We start from the raw sequence: 21,075 nt of genomic DNA on the forward strand, positions 1-21,075 counted from the left end.
GTTCCAAATAACTATTCTTCTGCCACATTTCAAATGGGCTGCTCTCGTAGTTATTATTTAACCATCCGATGAAAAATAACCACCGAAGTGTCAAATTTTAACTAAAAGTTAAACGAATAAGCGAAATGGTTCACACCCTGAGTATAATGGTACCAAATTTTATGACTGTTCCAACCACAAGACTTACCTGCTCCAGCGAAAATTTCAGGCTTTTCCTTGGTGGGCGAGGTATCCATCGTCTAGCCCATCGTTTCCAACGGTAGAATAACTTTTTTTAACACATCCGCGATGATTTTTTATCACAAAACAAGCAAAATGCTTAAATTTTAAATTTTATCAGCCTCGTTTTCGATCGTTTGTGTTGTTCGGCTACTGCACTGCATGCGAACGCGACTCCGCGGTGCTGATGCTGATTGGCCAAAACAAATGATCTGTCAAAATGTTGTGGTAGCAACTTTACCGTACTGCACCTAATACCGCACTAGTTGAGATCAAAAAGAAAAATAAATATTTTTTTAATGCTCATTTTTAATAAAAATAATTGCATGTAATTCATTTTATTAGAACAAATTTTAAAAATAAAAACAGCGTACTAAAAGGTGTTTTGAAATTTCTATTCAAAGTTCAATCAAAAGCGAAATTTCATAAACTGCAGTTTAACCCTGATTCGGGACAACCACTGTAAAATTGATTACACTATAGAGTCGCCATCTATTGGAGTTTGACGGAACATTCAACAGTTTCCATTAGTTTCCGATAGAGTTCAATTATGCATGAAGCGCCTCTCGCGGTGGAATCTGTCGGATACCGATGCAGGTAGTCCATTGGACGCTGCACTTTACACATTGTACAGCGCCTAAATGTATGCTATTCTAATTAAACTATATCGAACTGGTGCCTTTGTGCTGCTTTCATGTTTCTACCCTGTCCACAGTAGAATGATGAGCACACGATGATGCTGATGTGTGGCTGCTGTTCCTTTTCCAGTCCAATTGGGGGTCGTCCATTATGAGTTGCGGTTCGCCGATATCCAAGTTTTCCGGGTCCGTTAGAGCATATGCTCCAAAGAGGGTCAGGTGCCAGCACGGAAAGATCGATGTACACAGAGCAAGGAGTAACTTTCACGCAGCGATCGAAAAGACAAAAGATTTCATGCAAACTTGTGTGAAAATTCACGCAAATTTGTGTAAACCCGGATCAGCACATTTTTTGTGCTGATCCAGTCGCACGCAAATATGAGTGAAAAATCCTTTGTCTTTTCGTAAGTTACTCATTCGCTGTGTACTTTCGTTTTAGGGTGAGCTGCTCTCTGCGGGAAGAGCAACTGACGAAAAATTGCAAGTGCCGGGGCTGGGTTCGAACCCATGACCATCCGCTTATGAAGCGAACGTGTGGACCACTGCGCCACGGGCCCCGACAATCCTTATAATATTATGGATACCAAAACCATCAGGAATCACATTAAAAAGCAATACTTTGCATAATAGTATGATGATGATATTGTAGCTGCCTATAGGAATAATCCTATAGGAATAATCTGAAAAGCGATTTGATCAAGATTGTGCTGTTCTTAGTGATCAGTCATTCTCCTGTATGAAGAGCCAAAAAGGGTTGTGCGGACCCGCAAGCAGAGACACTTGCGCGAAACCCGCGTCAGGGGGGAAAGAATCTCCTTCCAGAAGAAAGTTCTCACGAGCAACTGCAAAATCAAGCCCTCGATTGACAGAATACTCCCAATAGATGGGGTCGAAGAGCCCGCCCTCAATCCACGAAATGTTAACAACAAGGAGGAGGCAGTTCCAAGCTCCTGTCCAAATCGTTTCAATCGGGTGCCCTGATGGTCCCTTTCTTTCCCAATATATGATGAGATATGTATATGTAATGTATGTCAGTGCGTGTTGTGTATGTTTTGTTATACATTTGTTTGAAAATCAATCATAATCATGATTAATAAGAATTTATAAACATAGAATTTACCTGATTACTCCTGAAATAAAATGTGGATTAGCAACAAAACATTAAAAAAAAGCACATCAAAACTCGATCCTGGAATGTCTGCTCACCACTGATCGGCAACTTTAGGCATGAAAACATTAACAAGATCGAAATTTGATGTGGTGGTAGATCTTACGCCGCAACGCACCATTCTAAGGTGATCTACCCACACCTGAAGCAAAGGGGTGTAAATGACAAAAACCCACTTTCGAGTAAATGAGGTTTAAAGTTTTTCTCTAATTTTTAATCCCATACAAAATGCATGGAGTTTCAAATTAACCCAATTTTCTCCGATTTATTGTAATTTTTATATCTATATACACTCCCGTTCAAAAGTTTGGGGTCACCCCCTCAAAAACATGTCATTTTTTTAGGCCCATATCTCCGCCAATTTGCGTCCGATTTCAAAACCCTAGGTTTCATTCAAAAGATAATAAGTCAAAGAAACTTTGAACATGATTTAAAAGAAACTTTTTCAAAAAAATTTGTATGTAAACTTAACCCAAAGTTGCCAAATTTTCTAAAAAATGAATATAAACTTACGGCAGTGTCGCTGGAAGTTGGGTCGACCAAATTTTAAGATAAGAGCGGTAATATGACCCATTTTCTATTAGAGCGATTCCAAGCAACAGCATCAAAATTAAGGAAATTTTTAAAATCATGATTTTCTATTGAACTGAAACTTTGCACAGTTTTTCAGTTCCATCTAAATTGCCATTTTTCGATATCAAATTTTTATTTTGAATCACGACTAACTTTTCAAAAGGGTGTATGTGAAAATGGTTCAAAAATATTCAAAAATCTGCACAGCCAAAATGGTTTGTTCGATTGCTATGAATTTTTCAGAAAAGTTAGATAACTAAATGGTGATTCCTAAGAAAATATACACTGTGAAAAAAAATCTTTTTTAACATTAAAAAATATCATTTTTGTTACAAAAACTCAAATATCTCAAAACCCTATCTTTTTACCAACGTAATTTTTTAAGAGAAGGCGGTCCATTGTATTAGCAATCTGCCATAAAAATTTGGTGATGGTAAACTAATAAACAAAAAAGTTATAACATTTCAAACATTTCACAATTTTCACATTTGGTAAATATTTTTTTCTGTGTAAATTATTTCGGTCAAAAATCGCAGTTTGATGCTGATTTTATTGTTCAGCAAAGTTATATAACTAAATAGTGATTCCTAAGAAAATATACACTGTGAAAAAAAAATCTTTTTTAACATTAAAAAATATAATTTTTATCACAAAAACTCAAATATCTCAAAAGCTTATCTTTTTACCAACGTAATTTTTTTTAGGGAAAACGGTACATTGTATTAGCAATCTACCATAAAAATTTGGTGATGATAAACTAATACACAAAAAAGTTATGACAATTCAAACATTTCACAATTTTTACATTTAGTAATGTTTTTTTTTAGTGTAAATTATTTCGACCGGAAATCGCAGTTTGATACTGATTTTATTGTTAATGGCATTGCGTGAGTAAAACAAGCTGTTTTTATTATGTATTATGTATACTATATGTACAGTAATGTTCCGATTTTATCACGCCCTCCGCGCATTAGTCGTTTATTCATTATAATTTGCTGTTACATTTGAGGACACGTGTTTTCCCTCTTCTTCAAGATGAATGTTGAAAGCGTGTTTTGCAACGTTAAAATCATTAAAATGGGTATAGATGTTGAAGAATATTTCAAAGCATTTATGAAAAGAGGCGTGATTAAATTGTTTAAACAGATATCACTGATGGTACGGTGGCATGACTCTCTGCACTTAGCACTTCTGGCAATTTTTCAGTTGTTGTCGTTTACGAACTTCCTGCGCCCTGCTTTACCGATGATATACAGATGGCTCGTTTGTCAAAGTCCAGACGGCAGGACGTGCAAATGCGTAAATTTGTATTCAATTTGGGCATAACCAGTCTCTTTCAGTTTATCTATGGTGCTTTCGGTGAGATTTCGTAACTCTTTTGAACATTTTTTTTTTCATCAAACGGTCTACAAGAGAGCGTTGAGTTGAAGACCTTTGAGAAAGCGACTGTTCATGTTGTTCGTTAGATTATAATAAACAAAATCACTTATTAGTTTTAACTGACTAGTTTGGTGTTGTTTGCTTGGCTGAAGAAAAAATTACTATAAAATTTTTAATATCCATAGCGGTAGTATTTTTTTGCTTTTTCGTGTGCATTGTCATGGTATGTATACAGACAAACAAACGTAACACTGACGAAATTTTCATTGACCACGCCTTTAACGATCATTTTGAATCTTGCTTGTGGCTTTCATAACCAGAAGAGCGCCCATCGCTTTTCTTTGCGTTTGACGTTTCACACTAGCGTCTTCTGATGACGATATTGCACAACGCAATGTTTCGTGAAACATTTCCACCAGGTGGTGGTAGTGTGAACTGGGCGATGGATTTTCACGAACATTGTTCTAAGCGTTTCGTCTGTTTGTCTGTGGTATGTACCTCTCATGCATTTGTTGTTGTTGAAGTTACTAGCATTCTTCCGATCATAAAGTCTGTTCTCTAAGAGGTATTTTTTTTTGCAGATAAACTAGACGTATACGCGTATATAAAACTTTTATTATACAGCTTTTGTCTTAAAAATAAGTTTAATTCCATTTTTCTTATAATCAACAGCTTTTCACAACTATAGCGCTGTTTGCAGTTCAGAAGGAATTTTTCGGCCTATCTTGATGCATGGGAAATTCCTTGCCTGAATCGCCCAAGAAATCGTTTTTCTTCGATCACAGTACGCAGTTGCGAAGAAATGACAGTTCAAATGGCAGTCACAGTGGAAAGTTTCTGCCAGGAATCGGTCAAGAAATTTCTTGAGCGATTCCTTTCAAACACCAAACTAGGCTTATCAAGGGATTTTTTCATCAGTCACGTACAATAAAAAGTATGACACTCTCAATATTTTTTATCACAACACTGGATCGCGTCTAACTTTCAAATAGATACTATAGTAATTATGAATAAACCAACAAAAATATCATGAAAACAACTTGTTTAATTCAGGCGGTAGCCTTTACAATAAAATCAGCATCAAAATATAATTCACGAAATAATTTACACAGAAAAAAAAATTTTTTTTGTTAGTAAATGTAAAAATTGTGAAATGTTTGAAATGTCATAACTTTTTTGTTTATCAGTTTACCATCACCAAAATTTTATGGTAGATAGCTGATATAATGGGCTATTTTCCCTAAAAAATTGACGTTGGTAAAAAGATAGGGTTTTGAGATATTTGAGTTTTAGTGACAAAGATCATATTTTTTTAAAGTAAAATAAGAAATTTTTTACAGTGTATATTTTCTAAGGAATCTTCATTTAGTTATCTAACTTTGCTGAAAAAATCATAACAATCGAACAATCCGTTTTTGCTGTACAGCTTTTAGAATATTTTTGAACTATTTTCGCATACACCCTTTTGAAAAGTTAGTCGTGAGTGAATATGAAGGTTTAATATAAAAAAATGGTGATTTAGATGAAGTTGAAAAACTGGGTAAAGTTTCAGATATTTTTGAAATGGTCGCTCAGGATCGACTGACATGACTCTGTGGAATTCCTCATTAGCTTTCAACTGCTTTTTACAGAACTTAGCTAAAATATCTAGAAAAAAAGTTATTAAGTAAATTAATCCTTGATGTCATCGACCAAAAGTTTGGGGTCACCCCTCAAAATGATGTATCGGCCAAAAGTTTGGGGTCACTATCGTAAAACATGGAAAAGTGATTTGTTGATATCTTTGTCATCTTTCATTCAATTTTAATTCTTCTTGGCTTATTTGAAACAAAATGAATGATACTTACTGCATAGACATTGAACCACACATATTTGTTGAAATTTACACACTAAAACTTAACGTAAAGTTGCCTCATTTTTTGAAGCGTGGTAAAATGTGCTAACTTTACATAACATTTTTATATACAAAAATCGTTAAATACGTTAAGTTGAAGATATCAAACGTAAATTTAGTTAATTATCTTTGAAATGAGCCAAAAAGAATTAAAATTGAACTACAGATGACGAAGATATCACCAAATCACTTTTCCATGTTTTACGAAAGTGACCCCAAACTTTTGGCCGATACATCATATTGAGGGGTGACCCCAAACTTTTGGTCGATGACACCAAGGATTAATTTACTTAATAACTTTTTTTCTAGATATTTTAGCTAAGTTCTGTAAAAAGCAGTTGAAAGCTAATAGAAAATGGGTCATATTACCGCTCTTATCATATGGAGAGGCCACTTGGATCTATGAAATAATTTCCCCTTAAATTCCGTGGAGTCTTTGTTAATTAGTTCCTCTAGGAATGAAAATATAGTTTGAAATAAGTTTAAAAAAATCAACGATAAATTGAGTACGAATTCCATCCAGATCAAGGTAAATTTAATGGAAGGTACTAGCATATAAGCAGTAAGTAGACGCGGAGAGAGGTTTATGGCGGGGGTGTAGGAGTTGATTGCTGGCGAGTTTGTTTACGCGCTACTCTATCGGTTTCTGTGAGGTTGCTAGGGTTGCTACGGGTTGTTATTTACTTCCAAACAAGTGAAACAAATTTCCGCAGTGGCAAGACAGGTGCTTGTTGTCGAGCTTGTTGTAGAATTGCAAGTTAATTATTGTGATAAATTCACGCCATACGCTCAACTTTAGCCATATACGCATGCCGAATCTTTACTGCCGAAAGCTTAAAGAAAAACCAACAGATCAGAAACTTGAGGAAAGGCGTGATGGTGTACCTTCGGCAGCAGTTGGGAATTTTACCCGGAGGCTTTATGTGTAACAAACTGTTGCCAAGATTACTCTGCAGGGTTTCAGAGAAGTTTCGCACGGGACGGGTAATATTTCTCTAGTCTAGAGCATACCATTGGGGTTATTGCATTATTTGGATGCAATAAATTAGGAAACCCGTAACGTGGGTAGATCACCTTAGAATGGTGCGTTGCGGTGTAAGATCTACCAAATCAAATTTTGATCTTGATATTTACCGTATTTATAAATACTCCAAGATCAAAGTTTGATGCTTTTTTTTGTGTTTTGTAGTTAATTTTGTTTAAATGTACTGCTAATCAACATTTTATTTCAGCAGGTTTGAGGTAAATTTATCGCATGATATAAATAATATTGTAAAAATATGTAACTGTAGCTTATTTGACGTACGTTGTTAATATTATTTTATATTTCAGATTATCAACCGAAGAATCTAGTAATTCAACCAAATGCCATCAAGACGACGAGGAAGCCATGATGAATCGGTCAGACAACTGATTCGAAGAAGACTTACCATGGTGTGCCTGAACGTTGACCAAGCGTATTCTTTGGAGTTTACCCTTCCACTAACAACACCCAAAGTCCCGTGACACCTAGGCCTGAGAGATCGTAGAGTTGTCTACATTTTTCATAGGTGTCCAAAACTAACCATCCTTCCCCATCCCTCAGCAGTCGCAAGGACGTGGCCAGGACAGTGCTCGACCATTGGAGGATTGCGTCAGTCTTGTCTAAGAGTCAGAGATTAGTCCCAAATCTTTGTGCTTTGGTTCGGACGGGAAGGAGGCAACCCTCATAACAGCGGTCTAGGACTGTACCACCTACGAATTTGTGCGACTCGCTTAATGCTAATGCTAATGCTAATGCTAATGCTATTTGGATGCAATAAATTAGGACACAAGCTCGTTGGTTGAAATCATCATGAAGTGACCTTTTCGGTCATGGCTTGCTATCATTGATAAACTTCCAAATCAAAACAAACTTGCCAGCTGTCATTCCAAATTCCAATATGGCGGATTGTATGATTTAGCATATTGGATTACCTTCCTTTTACTTACCTTGATCCAGATCTTTGTCATGTCTTACATGGTTTAAATGGGGCTATTTGTTTTTTTTTTCGCGAAATATCATCCTTTTCTCAAGTTCAAATAAATCAAAAAATCAAAAAATATGTTTGGAAACACATTTTATGCATGTTTTTTTTTTTGGTTTTTGGAAAATTTGGATTTATCCCGAGATCCCGGGAAATCCCGGGATTTGAAAAATAAAAATCCCGAATCCCAGGATTTTTTTCAGTCCGGGAAACAAGACCCTCTATTCGTAATATTAGATGGGAAAAACAAATTCATTACAGGTTATGTTACTATTAACTTTTACAGTTTTTGCTAACGTAAGGTTATGTTATTTTGTTACAATGATTTTTGTAACAACGGTTGTTATAAAACATGTACCGTTATTAGTAATAATAACAAAAAATCTATCAAAACACGTTCTAGTTAAAGGGCTGTTTGCAGTTCAGAAAAAAGTTTTGGCCTATCTTGATGCATGGGATATTCTTTGTCTGAATCGCTCAAGAAACCATTTTTCTCAGTACGCAGTTGCGAAGAAATGCCAATTTAAATAGCCACTGTGGAAAGTTTTCTACCAAGAACCAGTCGAGAACTTTCTTTAGCGATTTCTTTTAACACAAAACTGGGCTTAAAACAAACAATTAGAGATATAATTATAAAAAGATTATGATAAACTTTGTTAGATTAAACTTGGCTAACAATAACTAAATTATAACAATTCTGTTTTTTTTTCAGAACAAATTTGTTATAAATTTCGTTATAAATCTTTTGGCTTGAGTGACCAAAATAACAAAAACCATCAACATTTCGTGATATTTTGTGTTAATGTGTTAAATTTGTGTTAATTTAATAAATTTTGATGAACACTATTATATTACACAAAAATATACAAAAAATATTACAAACATAACATTTAATGTGTTACGAATTTATGTTACGAATTAACAAAAATATATTAATTTATGTTATTTCGAACAACAGTTGTCATAGTTGTGTTATAGTCTTGTTAGTGTAAGGTGCTTCTAGTCGGGCTCCTACTAGTATTGCGTCATTTCAGTGAAAAGTGATAGCTCGGGTTCGTCGGTGCGCGAGTCGTCGTGTATGTGGTTTTTTTTCTTCTTTAGTTCCCTCGCAAACGGCGGTTCGTTTTGGGAAAGCGCGCGATGATAGCTTAGTAAGTGTGCGTGGGGAGATGCTGATTCTGGGCCATGATTGCGATTCTAGTTCAGTTCTGTTATGTTGTGTGTGCTATAGCATGTAACCCATCAATCGGGAGCCCAAGCGAGTGATTTAATAGAGTGAACATGCGTGCCAGAGGGATTATCTGGTGAGTTTGTTCCTTGTTGCTTCTTCGGTGTTTTCTTTCTGTATTTTCATTATTTTATTGATTCATTATGTGTGTATGTAGCTTTGAAAATTTTTTAATCAAATTTGTATAGTTCGTCACCATGAGTGTCGACTTGGTTTTTGTTGTCAATGTCGAAGGTTGCATCTTGGAAATTATCTCTTCCACTTTGTCTATCATGTATCTGTTTGTGTATATTACTCATACTCATCTTTCGTATATATACACTACAAGCATTTCAAAGATCGCCACTTCAAGTGTCGGCGCAAATTCTCGCTATTCACATGTTTTCAATAAAATTTTCCTATATTACTGTACAGTCCGCCAACCGCCACTGAAAGGTGCTGGCCTCAGTATTTTGTTTTCCAATATGTTTCAGTGTTGTTTTCCTTAATAAGTACGTTTCGTCATAATTAGTGTCGACACAAAATTTTGTCTCAATATTTTGTGTCCATAGTATTAAAAGCAAGTAACATTGTACATTGGTTCACCAGGTCTAATTGCGAGGTGACGCAAGATATCTTTGGTTTCATAAGGCTTTCTCTAAATTCCTATTAAGAATTTTCAAGGTCTCACCATTCCTCCAAACTGTGAGGTGGCACAATTCTGTGAATATATGTTTTGTGTATGCTCACGGTTACATAGACTGCAACGCTTACCAAAGTGAATCCTGATTTATGTAACTACCAATACCTCCCAACCCAACTAACAAAAACTCCTTCCCGTGACAACTGTGGAGGGCACAGTAGTATATACAACCTCTAGTAGCAACGGTTGTCCAACTAGCATCCCTTCCCTTCCCCGGTTGACCGTAAGGACGTGGCCGGCGCCGTTATTGACCTATTAAAGTTTGAGTTCTCTGTGTAGCATCTAAGCAATCATTGAAAAGAACATGTACTGACATCTTGGGATAAATAATTCATTCTTAATTCAACCACCAAACGATGCAGTTCCGTTACTACACTCGGAACGCGTACATTGAAGAAGGTGTGCTAATCCCAAGCCCCATCAATTGGTTCTCTGTGCAATTCCGCTAGCTCTAGTCAATCACGGAGTAGCAACTACGAAGTGTGCGGTCACCTATGCTCATGATCATGCTCATTTGTTGTTAAGCCTAAATAATTGAAGTAGATACAATCATTACAATTAGTAATGTTGTGTAACTCAGAATATCCAAAAAGATATTATTACGGCTGTAGACTCCATGTTGCATATTGTCCATATTGCTGGACAGTGAGTACGATTCTGAATATCCCGATGTCATAGTTTCTGATTGTATTCTTTGAGCTCCAGTAAGTTTAATAGATTACACTAGTTTACAAAATAAAACGAAAGTCGTGAACTTCTGTCAACGACCAAAATTTTTGAAGCATAATTTAGCGCTGATTTCGAAACCGTGCTTCAAAAAATTTAAAGTAGAACAGTTTTTGAGTTTTAGCTCAACATCGAGTTTAACAACTTTTTAAAATATGGAATTTAAAAAAAATCAAATATCTTGCGTTTTGTTCAATCAAATTTAAATCTTTTTCCATAAAGTAAAAGCTGAATATAATACCATTCGATCATCTGAATGCAGTTTTTGCGTTAGATTGATCAAGATATTGACGAATTTTGGGGACAATCTCCTTAAATTTTAGCAAAATTTCCAAAAATATATGAAGAAATGTATTTTTTTCAATAAGATAAAAACAATTTAAAAATTCTTTCTCATCGTTTATTTGACATATCATATGTAGGCTAGTTACAGTAAAAAATTCAGCTCAATCGGAACCATGGTTACGGAGGATGAGATATGTGAAGTAAGCGACTTTGCTTATAAATAGAACAAAAATCGATTTCAAATCATCGACCTTGTATGGAAAGTCGAAAAAATTTCCGCTCTACTGTAATTTTTTTCCTTCGCGTTTTCGAACTCGGGGCATGATTCTACACCAAAAACGATCATCAGCTTACCGAGTTCAAAAATGCTGTAAACTAGTGTTATACAACATACTCTATATAGCCAAAACAGAAACTTCAATTTCTGCATATACTAGATTTCAAACATCACAATAGTTTGAGTGACCCCAGCCGATCTGATGATGTCCATTGAACTTTCAGAAGACTTACTCGACATGATAGACTACAAATCGTAGCCTTATATGTATAATGAATGAAGTTACCGTTACACCCGTAGACTTTAGGATCTAAACTCAAGAACAGTTCAGATGACCTACAATATCCAAAAATATATTCTGCATCATATTCTACCCTTTCTATACTGTTGAGCACCAAAACCACAGAAATACGTAAAAAATCTCTATAATAACGCTTGGAAAAATTTCGGCTTCAAAGGGTTAAAACAAATATTTAACCAAACAGTTTCGAAAGAACAATTCAAATTGATGATAACTGACAGTAACGATCTATTGTCGCAAACACCTTTTCCCGCCATACCGCGCATATTGCTGCACCAGTCAGTAGTAGTTCGCATTCATTTCTGTTTGGTTTTACCGGGCCCCGTGCCTGGTTGTAACAACCATTCAGACTTGTGGCAGTGGCAGAAACAGAAACATCCATTCATCAGTTTTATTTATTTTGTTTAATCATCACAATTGCACCTTTAAGACAGTAGTTCCTCCATGGGAAACTCGGTTAGGTATATGTGTGTGTGTGTCTGTAAGTGCGAGTGCGCGCGTTCGTTCACGTTTTGAATGGATCAAATTAAGTGAAACGCGCTTATTGTAACGACTGACGTTGAAATGCAGTTCTGTAGGTCACTTGGTGTTTCCTGAAGAAGTGCAATTACTGCGGGTTGAGAGCTGTTGTTGTTGCTGCTGCTGCGAAGGAGCGTGGAACTGTGATTTTCCAAATGGCTGCAATAATTGCCCAGAAATGGTTGCTTGCGCATATGGTTGTTGGGATTACGAAGACGACAGACAATAGGAGGCTTTAATAATTGAATTAGAGACCTACATTTTACTCGAATGGGATGTAAAGGGTAGAAGCTCGAATGTGGTTAGAGTAATACCGGAAATGTCTAATGGGTCCTTATAACGCAGCCGGTAGACGCGGAGCTATTCAGTAAGACCGAGTTAAAGGTGTTCCGTCTAAAACTTTTCAGGATTTTTTTTGTTTCGGAGGTTTTGGAATATCTTTGTGTCTTCCACACGATATACGAAAACGAAAGCGCAATTACTTAGTCAGCAAAAAGATTTTTATCTAATAACTGTGAAAGTGCGTTTTAAGAACACTTATCTGAGAGGCATGCTGAGCGATTCCAAGCAACAGCATCAAAATTAAGGAAAATTTTTAATTCATGATTTTCTATTGAACTGAAACTTTGCACAGTTTTTCAGTTCCATCTAAATCGCCATTTTTCGATATCAAATTTTTATTTAGAGCCACGACTAACTTTTCAAAAGGGTGTATGTGAAAATGGTTCAAAAATATTCAAAAATATGCACAGCAAAAACGGATTGTTCGATTGTTATGAATTTTTCAGCAAAGTTAGATAGCTAAATGGTGATTTCTAAGAAAATATACACTGTGAAAAAAAATCTATTTTATCATTGAAAAACATCATTTTTGTCACAAAAACTCAAATATCTCAAACCCCTATCTTTTTACCAACTTGAATTTTTTAGGGAAAACGGTCCATTGTATTAGCAATCTACCATAAAAATTTGGTGATGGTAAACTAAAAAACAAAAAAGTTATAACATTTCAAAAATTTCACAATTTTTACATTTAGTAAAAAAAAATTTTCTGTGTAAATTATTTCGGCCGGGAATCGCGATTTGATGCTGATTTTATTGTTCAGCAAAGTTAGATAACTAAATGGCGATTCCTAAGAAAATATACACTGTGAAAAAAATCTTTTTTAACATTAAAAAATATCATTTTTGTCACAAAAACTCAAATATCTCAAAACCCTATCTTTTTATCAACGTATTTTTTTAGAGAAAACGGTCCATTGTATTAGCAATCTACCATGAAAATAAACAAAAAAGTTATGACAATTCAAACATTTCACAATTTTCACATTTAGTAATAATTTTTTTTAGTGTAAATTATTTCGGCCGGAAATTGAAGTTTGATGCTGATTTTATTGTTAATGGCCTTGCGTGAGTAAAACAAGTTGATTTTATTATATATTATATATACATATAATATAATATACTATGTACCGTAATGTTCCGATTTTATCACGCCCTCCGCGCATTAGTCGATTATTCATTAATTTGCTGTTACATTTGAGGACAAGTGTTTTCCCTCTTCTTCAAGATGAATGTTGAAAGCGTGTTTTGCAACGTTAAAAATATTGAAATGGGTATAGATGTTGAAGAATATTACAGGGCATTTTTGAAAAGGGGCGTAATTAAATTGTTTAAACAGATGTCGCTGATGGCAATTTCTCAGTTGTTGTCGTTTTCGAACTTCCTGCGCCCTGCTTTACCGATGATATACAGATGGCTCGTTTGTCAAATTCTAGACGGCAGGACGTGCAAATGCGTAATTTTGTACACAATGTGGACATTTGGGCATAACCAGTCTCTTTCAGTTTATCTATGGTGCTTTCGGTGAGATTTCGTAACTCTTTTGAACATTTTTTTTCATCAAACGGTCTACAAGAGAGCGTTGAGTTGAAGACCTTTGAGAAAGCGATTGTTCATCTTGTTCGTTAGATTATAATAAACAAAATCACTTATTAATTTTAACTTACTTGTTTGGTGTTGGTGGCTGAAGAAAAAAAATACTATACAATTTTTAATATTCATAGCGGTAGTATTTTTTTGTTTTTTTCGTGAGCATTGTCAGGTATGTATACAGACAAACAAACGTAACACTGGCGAAATTTTCATTGACCACGCCTTCAACGATCATTTTGAATCTTGGTTGTGGCTTTCATAACAAGAAGAGCGCCATCGTTTTTCTTTGCGTTTGACGTTTCACACTAGCGCCTTCTGATGACGATACTGCACAACGCAGTGTTTCGTGAAACATTTCCACCAGGTGGTGATAGTGTGAACTGGGCGATGAATTTTCACTAAAATTGTTCTAGGCGTTTCGTCTGTTTGTCTGTGGTATGTACCTCTTATGCATTTGTTGTTGTTGAAGTTACTCGCATTCTTCCGATCATAAAGTCTGTTCTCTACACACTTAATTTTGATTACCGAGTTCGGTAATTTTTTGACGAGATTAAAACTGCTGAGCACCGAACTCGTTCAGCAAAAATGCATTGTTTACCTTTTCCATACGATTTTGACAGTTGTTTTACTGAGCCTCAGTAAAATCGATTACCGAAACTACCGAGATCGTACTGCTGTTATAATCTCGTCAAAAAAGTACCGAACAGGCAATTCAGAAATAAGTGTGTAAGAGGGATTTTTTTTGCGGATAAACTAGACGTATACGCGTATAAAAAAACTTTTATTATACAGCTTTTGTCTTAAAAATAAATTCAATTCCATTTTTCTTATAATCAACAGCTTTTCAACACTATCAAGGGATTTTTTCACCAGTCACGTACAATAAAAAGTATGACAATCTCAATATTTTTGATCACAACACTGGATCGCGTCTAAGTTTCAAATAGATACTATAGTAATTACGAATAATCAAACTAAAGTATCATGAAAACAACTTGTTTAATTCAGGCGGTAGCCTTTACAATAAAATCAGCATCAAAATATAATTCTCGAAATAATTTACACAGAAAAAAAATTTGTTTTGTTACTAATTGTAAAAATTGTGAAATGTTTGAAATGTCATAACTTTTTTGTTTATCAGTTTACCATCACCAAAATTTTATGGTAGATAGCTGAAATAATGGGCCATTTCCCCTAAAAAATTGAAGTTGGTAAAAAGATAGGGTTTTGAGATATTTGAGTTTTTGTGACAAATATCATATTTTTTCAAAGTAGAAAAAGAAATTTTTTACAGTGTATATTTTCTAAGGAATCATCATTTAGTTATCTAACTTTGCTGAAAAATTTATAACAATCGAACAATCCGTTTTTGCTGTACAGCTTTTAGAATATTTTAGAACTATTTTCGCATACACCCTTTTGAAAAGTTAGTCGTGAGTGAATATGAAGGTTTAATATAAAAAAATGGCGATTTATATGAAATTGAAAAACTGTGCAAAGTTTCAGATATTTTTGAAATGGTCGCTCAGGATCGACTGACATGACTCCGTGGAATTCCTCTGCTATCTTTAACCTTCCGTAACTCGCGCGGTTGACTACCTGCGTCAGCACCACGCTAATGCTGAGTACAAAAAGCGAGATTTTTTAAACGTGTTGTACAAAATACAACAGCGCGATCGCTCGTGGGTTAAGGTAGAATGTAACGCCATAAAGAAAAAGGAAAGCAAAACAGTTTATACTAAACCAAACAATTAAACAAGAACAAAAGGTTAAAAAATGAAAAAAATATTAAAAAGGACAATATGTGTGATGTTTTTTTGCTTATGACCTTCATTACCCTACAATTAAATTTAAGTCCAACTAAATTTGTCCGAAGTTTCGATTCGACGGGTATAGAAAGGAGGACTCACTATGACTCACAAATAAAGATGACAAAGCCAAAATAGCCCGACGGCTGGCTAGTCCAGCAACCGGCATACGACCTTCACATTATACTTAATTTGGTGCCGGCGAATATGCTTGCCGCTCCGGCTAGCTGCTGGTTGTCTCCAAAATATATGCAGCGCCACCACGCTGCTCCAAGCATTCACAGTCGTAGTCATAGTCATTGAGTGGTAGAGCATAAGGAAGAATGAAAAATATGGAGATATACCACTCGACCCAGATTAGCATCCACCTCGATACGGGGCGCATCTATCTTCATCTTCTGTTGTCTTCTCGGCGCACGTCAATGTCAACAAGCAGCGAAATATTGGGGAGAATCGATGTGAATTGCTTGTTATAATGTAGAAGAACATTTTGTACCCACAGAAACTGGCGCACTGTCAATACAGAATTTTTGAGGAGCACATCTCACCCCACTCTCCCCTTTTATATGGATATGTTTCGTTGCAACATGCCACCTCGATGTGGTGAACTTGCTTCTTTGGAACGCTCTACAACAGCAACAGCAGCAGCAAAAAAAAAACGGTGTTCATCTTCGTACACGTACCTACGTAAAGATAGACACCTAATCTAATGGGGCGTGAAAGTGCTTTCGGAGATGAAGTACCGAGCGACTCGCTTCGCTCGTCTAGAGAGTAATATCATAACCGAAAATTGCCTAACGTGGTGTAATTGGATGACATTAACCTTTGGGTGGTGACCTTTTTAGTAGCTGAAGTGTAAATATCACCAGGCTAATGTGTACATATCGTAAGACATTAGTGATGGAAATTGGTTTGATACGATAGACAATCGTCAATTGAATTAAGACAACAAGTAACTTTATTTACGTATAATGAGCTAGCTCTACCGATTTCACTTTCTATAATTAGTAATTACGGGTTTCCAGTTAGCCTAGTAGTTAAGGCTAAATATGGATCGCCAATCCGGAGACAGTGAGTTCGATTCCCGTTCCGGTCGGGAAAATTAGCTCGACTTCCTGGGCATAGTGTATCATTGTACTTGCCTCACAATATACAAATTCATGCAATGGCAGGCAGAGAAAGCCCTTCAATTATTAACTTTGGAAGTGCTCAAAGAACACTAAGTTGAAGAGAGGCAGGCCAAGTGGGCACATCGAGCCATAAAGAAGAAGAAGACACTTTGAAGTTTGGGTTACGATATCTACATACATACTGTATCATGCTGTGATTGTAAAAAATATTCGTGGAATGTAGTCTACACTAGTGATGGAGCCTCAGTGCACAACTATAATGCTTTTGGTTACATTCATGGGATATTCCAGGCTTTCAAAACTATTCTGGAATTGAGACCTTCAGAGTCTACAGGCTCTACTCTAGTTTATCTTCACTCTATCGGCATAATTCTTTCACGATTGTGTCTGTTGCACCTTATAAGTTTACGAGTATCTTTATGTGTTGCTAGTTGGATGTCCACTGGCATATATGGACCCCAATGTATTCAGAAGTATAGGTCGCAATATCTGTAAATCTTTGGATATTTTCATAGTAGCGAATGCTTTAGGAATATAATTTACAATACTCTTAGAGCCTCAGAGTACAATTGCGATAACTAAACAACAATTACTTGGTGATCTAGGTCATCTAAACTATTGTAGACTTAAGACCTCCCATCTCTATAAATTGTACTCTTGTATCTCTTTACTTTATCGGTGTAAAACTTTCTCGATTATTTCTGATGTATCCCATAATATTACGAAAATCTCTCTGCGGTTATTGGCATATAAATGATCTTCATAATGTTTGGAAGTATGGATCGTAAAATCTGTATATCTCAGCACATTTTCATTGAAGCGAATGCTCGCCGAATATAATCTATGCAATTATAATAACAAGAGCCTGCGATTGCAATTATGATAAATATATCAAAGTTATTATAATTGCAATCGCAGGCTTGTTGATCTAAGTCATTAAAATCCTATTCTGGAATTAAGACGTTCAAATTTCACAAGCTCTTGCTTCTCTTTACACTATCAGTAAAATTGTTCAACGATTATGTTGTACTCCAAGACTTCTGTCAAGAGTTTTCTCCAAGAACCCCTCCAGGAGTACCTCCAAAAATTCCTCAATGAATTCTTCCAGGATCCACCATGAAATCCTCCAGAAATTATTCCTGGCATTACTCCAAAAATTCCTCCGGGAATTCTTTAAAAGTTCCTCCAGGCCCATTAAAAAGTTATCTAGGAAATCCTCAAAATCATCCAGAAATGGACAAATCTCGACTACCGCTACCACCTCTCCATAGTGCAAATTTCAAACTTAAAAAATCGTTTTTTTTACCCGCAACCTACTATGATATGAATTAGAGGTTACGTGCATGCAAAGAATACCAAGATATTGTGTGTGCATGTGACATGGGAATCAAATTTGTACGATGGTGCAAACATTATCACGCATACGGTAAGAATTCCTAAAGGAATTTCTCCAAGAATTCATCAAGGAATTCCTTCAAGAAATCTGCCTAGAACTCCTCCAAAAATCCCTCCAGGAATGTCTCCAAAAATTCCTACACAAACGTCCCCAAATATTTCACCAGAAGTCCTTCTGAGGTCTAAGACTTCTGCCAAGACTTTCTTTAGGAATTTCATCAGACATAACTCCAGGGATTTTTTCAAAAAATTCCTTACAGAATTCATTCAAAAAATCCTCCAGACTTTTCTCCGATATTCTTCAGAAAACCTCCAGAAATTCATAAAAAAATACTCCTGAAACAACTCTAGTGAATCCTCCGAGAATTGTAACCGTTCGGCGAATCTGCTCGAGGTTTTTGAACTAAACCGATGGCTTATGCGCCACTCTCGGAGTACGAGAGACCATCGGTCAATTTTAATTTTGCCCGACTAATATTGAGTCTTCCCACCTCAGGGGTTCTCGAACGGTCGCTGGCTCAAAATCAATTAAAAACGCAATCTTTAATCTGAAAAATCCCAAAAGAACGTGAATCCCTACTTAGACTGGCTCAACCCACTAAACACCACGAGAGAAGTTTAAAACAGAGCGAAGATTCCAGTAGTAACGAAAACGGAATGGTACTGGCAATTGGAGCGAACTTCGTCCAACTTGCACTATACGGTAAGGGGCTGTCCATTAATTACGTAAGGGTTTATGGGGGGAGGGGGGGTTTGAGAAATCTTATGCGCCATACAAAAGTTTTTGGGTTCTCATACAAAAAATCTTACAAGGGGGGAGGGGGTATCAGAAAATCGCTAAAATTCCCTTACGTAATTAATGGACAGCCCCTAACGTAACTGAAAAAATGAAAAACTACTCGATCTTCAAACATTAAACAATCTCGATCTTTATTTCGGGTTGGACGTTTTGGTTGGGGTTCACACGATTTGGGAAATTCTTGGAAACACTAGATCATGGCCATGTCTACAGTCTACAGTCTACAGTCGCAGGTATGTGCGCAGGGTTTTTCTCCGTCGACTCGATGCTGTTGTTCGTCACGGCTCGATGGCGTGAACCTGGACGATGGCGGTGGGTACCTTCGTTGCGATGGCGGCGAAAGGATTGACCCGCCGTCGCTGCAGTGTTTGCGCACAGCGATGGAGTCCGTGCGGATATGGCCGAAGTTAGAGCTGCGGGGTGAGTGGCGGCTGGACGGATGGCCTCCGATTTTAGTGACGAGAACGTCCGGAATCGACCTTTCCTTCAAGAGGGAAGCCCACTCTTCCCAACGATCCGGCTTCGCGTACTAAGATTCCTACTAGGCCAAGCGGGGTTAAGAGGACTTCCAACTATCAGATCGGGTTTCGGTCCTTCGCACGATAATTGGCGACGCGCGGGGACCGCGCTCTCGTTATGGATCCGGGTTGTAACGGGTTGGATCCTATTCCGGTGGGCTATTGGCGACCCCCGGGTTGGCTTCGCTTCACTTAGATTAGGCGACCTCACTCACTCCCGTTTGACTGCCCTTAGGGCGGGCCTTGACGATTGCACGGACTCACGTAGATCGTCCTCGGACGAAATGGCGGTCCAAAATACCACCGGGGACACTGTTAGTCGACTTCGGTCGACGCACGACGAAACTCCAGCCCGTACCCAAAAAGCGCCAAGCGCTGGAAAGTCCAACGCGAAATTTGATTTTAAAATTTATTTATTCAATTAATGAAAGTCGAGTAGAAAACAATAATTTACCTTTTTGAGTACTAAATAATCACTAAATCAGAAATCCGCGAATGTCGGCTGCACCGACTTCGAACGTTACACTATAGGACAAATACATAAATTAAAATCACAACTTGGTCAAATTTACTCCAATCACTTTTTACCTTTTCTGTAAACGTTTATAACTACTGTATTCACTAATAGAAATTATATGCAAAAAATACTAAATTTAGAACAACTCGCAAAACTTCTGAATACCAGCCGTTGTGGAAGCGAAATGACCGAGTCTAAGTTTTCCTAAAGCTAAGAAACCTGCTCTAATAATGAGCCTATTCTCTTCAATAAATATTGCGCCCAAAATTGAGTTTGAAATGGCGACATAGAGTTCGCGGGTTCGCGCCTTCGGTAACTCGATTTACAACTCACGAATAAAACATTACAAATGTTACAAATCACTACACATAGACCATATTGGGTGACGTCAAGTGCAACATTGACTTAGTTTAGACACAACCCAAGTACCGTAAACCGGGGACAAATTGATCAGCGGGGTGAAATTGATCACTCGGGTACTACATTGTAATTTCATACTAGGAACTCTTAAGCGTCGTAATGAACTTAAACTTTTTACGTCATCTGATTCGTAAATGTCTAGAGATGAGTGTAGACTTTTAATTTTTTAGAAACAAGTAAGTTTTGCTTTATTATTTCAAGGAATTTGCAATGTATTTCTCATTTAGCTGAAATTATTGCTACTAAACAATCAATTGCTAATAGGACTTCCCGTAAATTCTCTGTTTTAACATTTTTGTGGTGCCTTGGTTGGGATGTTATGCAACTAATCAGAACATGAAATAGTTATAAAAAGTTCATTTTATGAGGAAATAGTCATTTATAATGATAAAAATCCCTTATTTCATATGAAATTGCCTACCTTTAGGCGTTTAAGGGGAAATTTCAAAATTTAATTTTGCATTTAAAGTATTAAATTTACTAGTTGTAAGATTTTAGACGCGTTATTCTGTTTTAGAAGAGCAAAATTAAGCGGAGAAGGAAATTTTTCTTTCCAACCGGTGCTTAATTGTATACTGATCAATTTCGCCCCAAATTGGCTTTTCCAATATTTTGATATTTGGAGTTATTTAACTTAAAGTTTAAATTTGTTGATCA

The 21,075-nt window shown here is 36.4% G+C and overlaps 1 protein-coding gene and 1 long non-coding RNA gene across 3 annotated transcripts in view; one reads left to right on the forward strand and one right to left on the reverse strand.

Annotated features, from left to right (window-relative positions):
• LOC134291514 (uncharacterized) overlaps positions 1 to 15,398 on the reverse strand; it is a 34,270-nt gene extending 18,872 nt beyond the window's left edge. For both annotated transcript variants that reach the window (XR_009999129.1, XR_009999128.1), the window contains exon 1: positions 188 to 15,398. This is a non-coding gene — a long non-coding RNA (uncharacterized LOC134291514). The remainder of the gene's footprint in view (positions 1 to 187) is intronic.
• Positions 1 to 21,075, forward strand: part of LOC109422641 (signal peptide peptidase-like 3) — a 271,923-nt gene that overhangs the window by 52,433 nt on the left and 198,415 nt on the right. The gene's annotated exons all lie outside the window — the stretch shown is intronic.

Source organism: Aedes albopictus, chromosome 3 (genome assembly GCF_035046485.1).
Source record: "Aedes albopictus strain Foshan chromosome 3, AalbF5, whole genome shotgun sequence".
NCBI lineage: Eukaryota > Metazoa > Arthropoda > Insecta > Diptera > Culicidae > Aedes > Aedes albopictus.